Source organism: Gossypium hirsutum, chromosome D13, assembly GCF_007990345.1.
Source record: "Gossypium hirsutum isolate 1008001.06 chromosome D13, Gossypium_hirsutum_v2.1, whole genome shotgun sequence".
NCBI classification, from domain to species: domain Eukaryota; kingdom Viridiplantae; phylum Streptophyta; class Magnoliopsida; order Malvales; family Malvaceae; genus Gossypium; species Gossypium hirsutum.
Window position 1 is genome coordinate 33,824,850 of NC_053449.1, and position 10,188 is coordinate 33,835,037.

Genomic DNA, 10,188 nt, shown 5'->3' on the forward strand with positions numbered 1-10,188 from the left:
CTTGATGGGCTCGAGTGCACTTCAATCGTTTCCGTGTATGTATCAAAAAGTTAGTTAAATGAGCATTTAGATCTTCATCTTGTAATCCATCAAATTGAACATACCGCTGCAACATCTGAATTGTGTTTGGCTCAATCTCAAAATTGTTTGTGTAACACCCTATATTTTGGGGTTAAGAGTTTTTAGGATTTGTATTTAGGGTTTATGCGTAGCTCGACCAATTATGTGTGTTTCTGCGTTCTAGTGAAAGAATGGACATGCTGGTCTGGTGGTTGGTTATGTGTTAGTTTAGCCTGGGGTCCTAGGTTCAAGTCTTCAAGTGTGTTATAAGGGAATTATTATTTTTATTTAGCTTTGTTTTGTTGAAAATTTTAATATTTATTTTATTTTGTTTCTTTTTCTTCATTATTTTTTTCATGTTCTTTCCTTTTCATCACCATCATTTTTCTTTCTCCTTCTTTTATTTTTGGATTTCTTGCACCTTTTGACAAAAACAGAAGAACAGTTTTGTTTATGATTTTAGAAAAGTTGCGGTTTTTTTGTCGTCAAGTCGGTGTCTAGGTGTACGATCACAAACTAAGGTGTGGGTTTCAAACTTTTCTTTTACGTTATTGAAATTCTAAAATAGAAATGTGAAATTTGGCAATTGTGGGTGCATTTCTGAATTGTTTAGTTTTGATATTGGACTCCATGGAGTTTAGTTATGTCTTGAATACTACGGGAATTAAATCGTAGGTTTTTGGTATTAAAGCGCATAGAAATCGTTTTTAAGAAATTTTGGGGTGGGTTTAGATCTACTAATGTTGGGAATGCATTTCGGGAAAAAAAGACACAATTTGCAGCCAATTTTGGTGTGGTTTCGTGACCACACGGGTGGCTACACGAGCGTGTACCCTCACATGGGCAGTTGACACGGTCATGTACATTTGGGATTTAGGGTTTCTGAGTAAATTCTAGTGCCACACAGTCTGAACACATGGTCGTGTGGCTGATTTGGGGTTTTAGTTTACTTTTACATGGCCATGTCCCATGGGAACATGGGCATGTGCATTTAGGGATTAGAGTTTGGATGGTTTGGTACCACACGACTGTGTGGCCAATTTAGGGATTTAGGGATCCCACACGGGCGTGTGTTTTAGACACACGACTGTGTCTACCCTAGACCCTGTTTTAGCACAAATAGACAGAGAGTTACATAGCCAGATCGCAAGACCATGTCCCTAGGTCACACGAGCGTGTGCCTTAGCCATACGCCCGTGTGCCTCCTTTCACACGGGTGTGTGCCTCTCCACATAGGTGTGTTGACCCTCACACGACCTAAGCACTTTCACATGGCCGGAGCACACGGCCGTGTGGCCCTGTTTTGTAAACTTTTATTCTGTAGCATAACTTATCCGTTCTGTTTCTGTATTTGTCTGACTGTTTTATGACCTTCTGTGACTGTGTGACTATTCGTGTTTGGTGTGCATTGTTATATTTACATCATAATTTGGGGTTTGGTTTTGAAGAGAAGGAAGACTAATTCTGATATGATCTAGTAGTTTAACTGCAACATATCTGTACAACAGTTTACCACAATGCACCGTATTGTATCTACGTCAGCTTTGCTGTGTACTTTTACCTGAGTGGTTTAGTCCATATACATGGTGTGTAGGGTTGGATGGGCCTGTCGAGGTCCTATGTGGTGTGTCTGGTTGGATGAACTTAAACAGTTCTATTGGGGTGTAATCGGGGGACGGAGAGGTGTTTTGGCTGGATGGGTGGGTTTTCACTACTTGACTGCATTCATAAGCATCTGATTAAGTGATTGGGTGTAAGTTTGTTTGTCTACAATCTGTCTATTTGACTTATCATTTGTGATTGTTCTTGCGTGTAAAGATGAGTTGTAACACTGTATGTGGTGATAAGTGCTTTGCTTGAGTACGTTTGTTTGGGACGCTGGCTTCGTGTATACCTGCTGGTTCTATATATCTCTGTAAGTACATTTCACTGTTGTACTACTATCTAGAATTACAGTCTATAATTTTGTTGTTAGTCATGTCTCGGACTCACACTGAGTTGTATAACTCACCCCCTTAGTGTTTCCCCTTTCAGGTACATTTTCAAATTTTGATGCTGAACTCGGCACGCCGGAGGTCTTAGAGTTATGCATTTTAAATAATTGGTTTAAGCACTGTTTTGAAAACTGTGGTATGAACTTTCGTATTAAATACATGTAAGCGTTATTTGGACTGAGGTTTTTGTAATACCAGGATTTTATATTTGCGAGTTTTTACGAAACTTAAATACGGTAATGTTTTTCGGTTTGTTAAACTAAAATTTCCCACGGTCACTTCGGTGATCAATGTGACCTCTGAAATTCGGTCTAAACTCCTAGGCCGAGTATTGGGGCGTTACAGTTTGCAGCAATAGTCGGTCTAACAATATTTGATTCAGTCCCAATCAGAGTGGGTTTACCATAGTCATACATAGTCCAAGAAGCAGGACATGTAGGAGGTTGCTGATTACCAAGATTATTATCCATCTCCACAATAATGTCATTTTGCTCTTAATCGTCTATTAAAGTCTATTGACATTGCCTTGCTTCCTTAACTTCTCTGCGATTTCTACAAGCGGTTTTTTGATCCCACTGTAAAAAATTAACTGTTCCAACAGGTTGCCTTTAGTCATAAACCAAGGGAACCTGTATGAATTAAACAAAAGAAAGAAAAAATTAGAATGTCAAATTTAAATTAAAAACAAAAAATAAAAATAAAAAATAAAAAATGGCTAAACTAATAGAAATAAACTTTTCCTAATATTTTAGTCCTGACAACAATGCCAAAAACTTGATGTCCATGGAACAAACTAAAAATTTGACTAAGGCAAATGCACCTATCAATTAATAGTATAACTACAGTGAGTAAATATATTATTCTCACGAATACTAAAAGTACTAGTAATTACCGTCTTTCTATTATTTAATCGAATAATTCGAGTGATTGATTGAAAACTAAAATTAACTAAATTAATTACTAACAAACATGACAAAGAACAAAATAAGAAAATAATCAATTAATAACCAAAGAAGCGAAACAATAGTCAAGAAAGAATTCACCTAGATTTCATTTGTCATTATCAATCTAAATCACGCAATTTCATTACTTAGTAACTTGATCCGAAGAAATCCCTAAATTATGCTAATATCTATTTTTAGCATAAGAGCAACTGACTCTAGGTTGATTAATAAAATTTCTTTCTAATTAAAACTCCTATTATCACATTAACCCATGTTATGGATTCCTCTATTAGATTTGAATCTAATTTGGTAGATTTATGTCGCCCTATTTCTAGGATTGCATGCAACTCCACTCAATTACGCAAGATCTACTCTTAACAGGTCTATTCAACCTCCGATTTAAGCACATCAAACATGGATCAATAATTTAGAAATACCAAACCAAGAATTATGCATACATACTTGATAACAAGAAACTAAGTATTTATTATGTAAAATAAAAATCAAACGACCGAATCCATCATATGGTTTATCTCCCTAGGCATTTAGAAAATTAGTTATACTTGAATATAAAAACATTCGAGACAAACTATAATCGAAAGAAACAAAGAAACTTATGATGGATTCCTAAGAAATCAATTGAGAATATTTAATCTTGACGGAAATCTACTTCACAATCGGCTTCAACGTTGTTTTTCGAGTTGTTTTCTTGAATATTCAATGATGAATCACTCCTATCTTCTTCTTGTTTTTCATATATACGTCTTAGAATGCCCTAAAAACATAAAAATCGTGATTTTTTATTGTTCGGTGTGAAATCCCGTGAAATCGACACAACCTACCACACAGCCGTGTGGGTCATACGGTTGTGTAGCCAAGCCATATGGAATGGTCCAGCCCATGTGGCTCCTGCAACTTGCTTTGATGTTCCAGTTTTCGCTCCTTTTGCTCCCAAATGCTATATTAAGCTTTAAAACATGAATTTAAAGGATTAGAAGCATAAAATTCACAATGAAAATCGAATAATCACCCAAAAATGCATTAAGAATGAGGTTAAAATATATTACTTTTAACACTTATCAATCTTTAAAGGATTATTTTTAATAATGTACGAGGATTGAATTTTAACAAATTAAAGTAAAAAGGGATTAATTTCTTAGTTCTTTATAAAGTAAAGAGGTAAAAATTCATAATTAGACCTTTAAAACAAACTTAGCAATACTAGACATTGTATGATTATAGAAAACATATATGATACAAAAATAATAATTAAAACATGAGAAAACTTAAAAACATAAACTTATCAAAACTTTCTAATTTGCCACATATAAATTGTTGAATTGATGATTTTATTAATTCTTTGCAAATGAATTTGATAAATGATTGATCTTGAAGTAAGTAATTTGATTATTGAGTTTAATAGTATTAAATAATTTGACTAACTTTTAAATTTGAAAACACAAAAGATCAAATTATGATAAATTAAAATAAGCAAGCTAACTTCTAATTTCCATAAAATAGAAGTATGAAATTCAAAATTATACCACAACCATTCCAAATTTAGAAAAGGGTAAAAGTGACATTTTGGCATCACCCTTTTTTAGATTAAAATATTATATTTTAAATTTAATGTTTATATATTCTTATTAAAATATTATTTTTTATAGGTGGTGCCCTCTGTCAAGTTGACGACACCTAATTTTATTGTAGAAAACATATTATTCTCGTAAATAATCTACAACATATCTCATTTTCGCAAATAATTCTTTTTTATATTATGAAGGTAAAAAACCCAAGACTAGTCATATATCATTGAAATATTTAATTTTAAATATATTATAAAGGGATGAAATTGAAACATGATCAATTTATTCACGATATGATAAATATTAATAGTTTAACAAATCATTAAAATATAGTAAATAAATATATTAAAATAATATTATTGAACTATTAGACTAAATTTCTTAAAAATGCATATTTTTAAGAAAAATTATCAGATTAGGCCATTTCTTCAACTAATTTGCAAAAAAAAAAAAACGCTTCAACATATTTGCAAAAGAATGCTTTTAGCAGGAAGCATTTTCTGCTTTTTATTTTATTATTTTTTTGGTGCCTCCTCTTGTGAGAATAAAACTTACAAAATAGGTCTTTATATAGACCCTAATGACATGTTTGGTTCAGTGTATTAGGTAATCCATTACTGACCAATTACGCGGCTATTACATTACGCCCCTAATCCGGCGTTTAGTTCGCTGTAATAGGTATTACGCGCGTAATACAATCCCCACCTAATCCCCAAATTCCCTGCTTTTCTAATCCCTTCCCAAATCGAGTAATAGGTATTACGTCTGGCTTCCCTCCCCAACTCTCTGTTTTACCCTCCCTCCCTACCCGACCCTCTCCTCTTCTGTCCTCATAATTTCTCCTCCCATTTCCTACTGCTTTCGTTGATGATTCTGTCCTCATCGTTTCTTCTCTCAATCTCGGCGTTTGGTTTTTGAGGTATGAATAAACTTTTTAATTTCTTGAAGCATTTTACATGAATCTTTTCGTAATAATAGTTTCAGCCATTTTTTGAATGAGTTGGATTTTTCCCAGAATTTTCCCTTTGCTTGTTTCTTCTAGTTCTATTTCTTCGTTTTTGTTTTTGGTGCTAAATACTCGCTTGAATATTGAGTTAAATCTTTTTCTTTCTGCTAGTTCTATTTCTTCGTTTTGCTTGTTTCATTTTTTGGTGCTAGTTCCAGAACGTTTTGCTTGTTATACTAATCGATCCCAAGGATCGGGTGGAAGCGAGGGGAAATAAATTTATGCTAAGTGATGCATATTGATGGTGTGAATGTAGTTCACACTTGTAAAGCAAAGCAGTAAAGCCGATAAGATCACTGCTTGCTGATCTGCATGGATTCTTTTTTACTTTGCAAAGCTTTTTTAGATTGAAACATATGCTTTGCTTGCACAGTGTGATCAAATAATGCAGATGATTGAAAAAAGTTGCACAATTCCTAGTTTTCTTCTTTAAACAAGGATTTGTACTTTCTGCTTCTTTTTCTTCATAAAGAGCAATTCTGCCTTACTTGTTAAAACATTCAATAATATTTCAATTGTGCGCATCTTACTTGAATTGGTACTTTAAACATTTGTCTAGGTATAAGCTCCTTCAGCTTTTGAGTCAAAGCCCTCCCAACAAAATATGCCTACAAAATGTTAGCTGATATTCGATTAAACTGCTTATTCAACATACAAAATATGAAATTCATAGAAAGGGGCCGAAATTCAGATAGGAGTTGCACTATTTTAATATCACAACTGTTAAAACCAGAAATTAAGAATGCAAGCAAACACATATCAATACTAGCAAAACATTCTCAAATAATAACATACTAAAGCATTATACAAATTAGGTTGGAAGAAAATTCAAGAAAACAATCTGGACCATGGTTGTTAATATGCTTTTAGCCTGTAAGATTTGAATGACAGTTTTAGACAAAGACCAGGCCAATAGAAATGTATACAACCATTGACACATTAAGTTTTACTTAGGTTAGCAATTTACTTGTATAATTTATTTGTATTCACAAAATGCTCATTATTACTTACATTACAATCTCACCTGATATACATATATTGAGACACTCCTGAATTACTCTAGACTCAGATAGGCTGTATGAACACCATAGGCTGAAAATATATGGGGTAAATTCTATAAAACTCCTATTTCAACCATTCCCACATAGCACCTTATGATTTTTTCTTTTCCAATTAAAACCTTGTAGTTAAGTTTCAGTTACATAGAGGATTAGCATGCCAATTTTATCTAATAAAATTATGAAAAGAACCTTAGTGTGAATAGATGACTTCTGAGTTGAGGGTATTTTTATAATTTAGCTGATAAATTTAGTGGCATAACTCCCTGAGTTTATAGAATTTAAATACAGGATGATAATTGTAACCCAAAGGAAAAAAAAAAGAACCACATGGTGCCACGAGGTAAAAGTTGAAACCACAGACATAAATGGAATATAACCTTTTACTCAAAGAATACCAGTAAATATTTGTAACAATTCAAATAAAAAAGAGGAGCACTAGACAGCTGACTATGCCAACCAATTCTACTTGTATTTTTTAATTTTTAGTAACTACTTGTTAAAACATTTAAGCTGACTATGCCACCACATTTAGCACAAGTCTCGGCTGTTCGGGAGGCTTTATTATGGTTAAACCCTGCCCATAAATGGGGATGGAAAATGAAAATCTGTAACGGAATCTACTTTGATGGGAGTTCCAGCAGAAAAGTGCAGTTGATGGAATCTACTTTGAAGAGAATGATGAGGTCTCTCTCTGATTTTTTCATCTCCATGAACTTCAATCTCTCTCTCTCTCTATATATGTATATAAACAACATCATCCCTCACCATTCCTGCTTTTAACTTGTGCAGTATGCTCCTGTGGTTGAGATGTTGGATGAGCCGAGAGGTAACGAACCCACATCTTAGATAGTTACATCATGTCTTATTATTTTTTGTTAATACATTAACGGCTGTGAGGGTAGTTTTCAACTTTGGAAATAGCAAGTCTGTGGTATATCAGCCTATAGGATCAGAGGTAAACAACACTTGAAATTAATTCCATGTATAAATCAATTATCTAAACTACAATGAACTTCCAATCTTGTCTCAAAATTGTGTGATCATGGACTGGGACATATGCTTAATTTAAGCCCTGAAATGCAGTGTTCGATAGATACAGCTATTTTTTACTTGATGTTCTTTTGTTCCATTCTGTTTATCCTGCTTTGGTTAGAGAACTAGACAAGGGGTGATGCATTTATGATGAACTCCTTTCTCAAAATAAAAATTGTCTAAAATTCAGTACAATATTCAGAAGATAATAGTAATGGTTATTGAATTTATGTTTATTAAAAATTAATCAATAATTGAGTTGAAGTAAACCGGTGAAATGCTTACAAATAAATATTCTTTTAAGTTTGGATTCAATCTTTAAAATTGCATATAAAAATACCAAAAGATGAGAACACCGTTATATAAATATTTAATTATTTTATTAAAATAATTAACTTAGAAACAAATATTATATTTTTGTTCATGTAAATAATTCTTAAATTTGAATCTAGATAATTATTTTAAATTTTATTAAATCATATATTTTAATTAAAATATATTTAATATTAATTATTTCAAATTATATTTATAGTATCATATATTATGATTTTAGTAAATTCATATAAGAATATTGATTATTAGAATTTTATTAAATTATATATTTTAATTAAAATATATTTAATAATTATTATTTTAATTTATATTTTACAGTATCATATATTATGATTTGAGTAAATTCATATAAGAATATTAATTATTAAGAGTTTTATTAAATTATATATTTTAATTAAAATATATTTAATAATAATTATGTTTAAATATGAGTAAATTATTTATTATTGATATTAATAATCTTATTAAAATTTAAATAAAATAATTTACCAAAACAAATTTCTGCTAATTATTAAGAATTTTATTAAATTATATATTTTAATTAAAATATATTAAATAATAATTATGTTTAAATATGATTAAATTATTTATTTTGATAATAAATAATCTTATTAAAATTTAAATAACAATAACAATAATCATTTACCAAAACAAATTTATGCTAAGGGTATTCTGGTCATTTTAGTTTTCTCCATTATGCTATTACACCTCTATTACATTCAACCAAACACAGTTTTACTATTACGCCTATATTCCATTACATTCAACCAAACAGTTGATTTGCTATTACACATCTATTCCATTACACCTCTAATCCAATACACCTCTAATCCAATACAGCGAACCAAACGTGCCCTAAGTCTTATTTCCCTTGTTTTTTTAAGCGATGTGATATATAGGTTTATATAGACTCATAATCCATTTGTAGTTTGTTTCTAGACAATGTGAGAACAATATCCCACGTCGTTTAAGAAAACAAGGAAAATGAGACTTGGGGTCTATGTAAAGACCTGTTTTGTAAGTTTTATTTTCATAAGAGGTGACACAAAAAAATATTAAGGATGATAGCAAGATAAATTCGTATTTTTAATATATTTATTTTTGGCTAATTATCGGATAAAATGCTATTAAATTTGATTTTTCTTATCAGGAATGAAGTTGGTGTGTTAAATTCAAACTCTTACAAAAAAATGGTTAAATTGAAAAAAAAGCAAAGAAGAGGGCTTGATTGAAAGATTGAAGATACAAAATGACTGGATAAAGATTGAAGGGTTAAAGATTTTTTAAAAAAAGTGGCTGGATAAAGATTGAAGAATTTTTTTATATTGTTACCATTCTGTAATTAGTTTAAATTTAATCTCTAGTTTAAATTTGATTTTTAAAATTTAAATTATTTAGTGGTAGTATTTAAGATTTTTTAGTGATAATATTAAGGAAAAATCTAGCGAAATTTTAACACTAAAAGTGTGTATAAATACCTAATGGTTACAACAAACTAAACATGCATTGACATTTAATAAGTTCTTTTTTTTCTCCCCTTTCCCGTGCCAAACTTCTATTCTGTTTCCCTTTTTATACTTTCAACCTTATTTGGTTTAATTACCTTCCAAGGCCCTTTCCCTTTCTATCATCCACAATTCCACACATCTATTTTTAAAGCATGATTTTCTCCATGATTAACTAAACCTTTTAGGTTGGAGTTGTTTGACGTACAGTTGGGAAGTCGAATCAGCCATGCTGTGTTTGAATTCCTGCAAACAAATTGGCATGTTTAGGTAAAAAAAAGCCAGTTGAATTCCGTCAAGGGAGATAGAGATCGAATTTAAATGACCCATGCGATTGAGGCCATTGATTCAAGTTGGGCTTTTTAGATCGGAAGGTTGTCGAAATCTTAAATTATGAACACGTGTATCGCAGTTAGAAATTTGGCAAGAGTCAGTTTGCAGCAAGTCGCACCGGGATCGACTACATAAGGAAAAGTTGGCGGTCGAGACGTTCTTGGTCGCTATAACCAGCTTATTGCTTGGAAGAAAAAATCTATTTCAAGGATCGATTCAAGATTGGAGTACACCGAAGCTAAAGCTAAGCTTAAAAATAATTTATTTATTCATTCATTTTATTTTCTTAAATTTATTTTTTGCATTTTCGAATCTGTTTTATTTTCATTTTATT

General features: G+C 31.5%; 1 long non-coding RNA gene and 1 pseudogene across 1 annotated transcript; one reads left to right on the plus strand and one right to left on the minus strand.

The window, feature by feature from the left end:
* Positions 1 to 10,188, minus strand: part of LOC121224955 (uncharacterized) — an 81,204-nt pseudogene that overhangs the window by 35,426 nt on the left and 35,590 nt on the right.
* LOC107918974 (uncharacterized) lies at positions 7,234 to 7,760 on the plus strand. The gene is made up of 2 exons (XR_001690323.1): positions 7,234 to 7,334; positions 7,441 to 7,760. It is a non-coding gene; the product is annotated as an uncharacterized lncRNA (long non-coding RNA).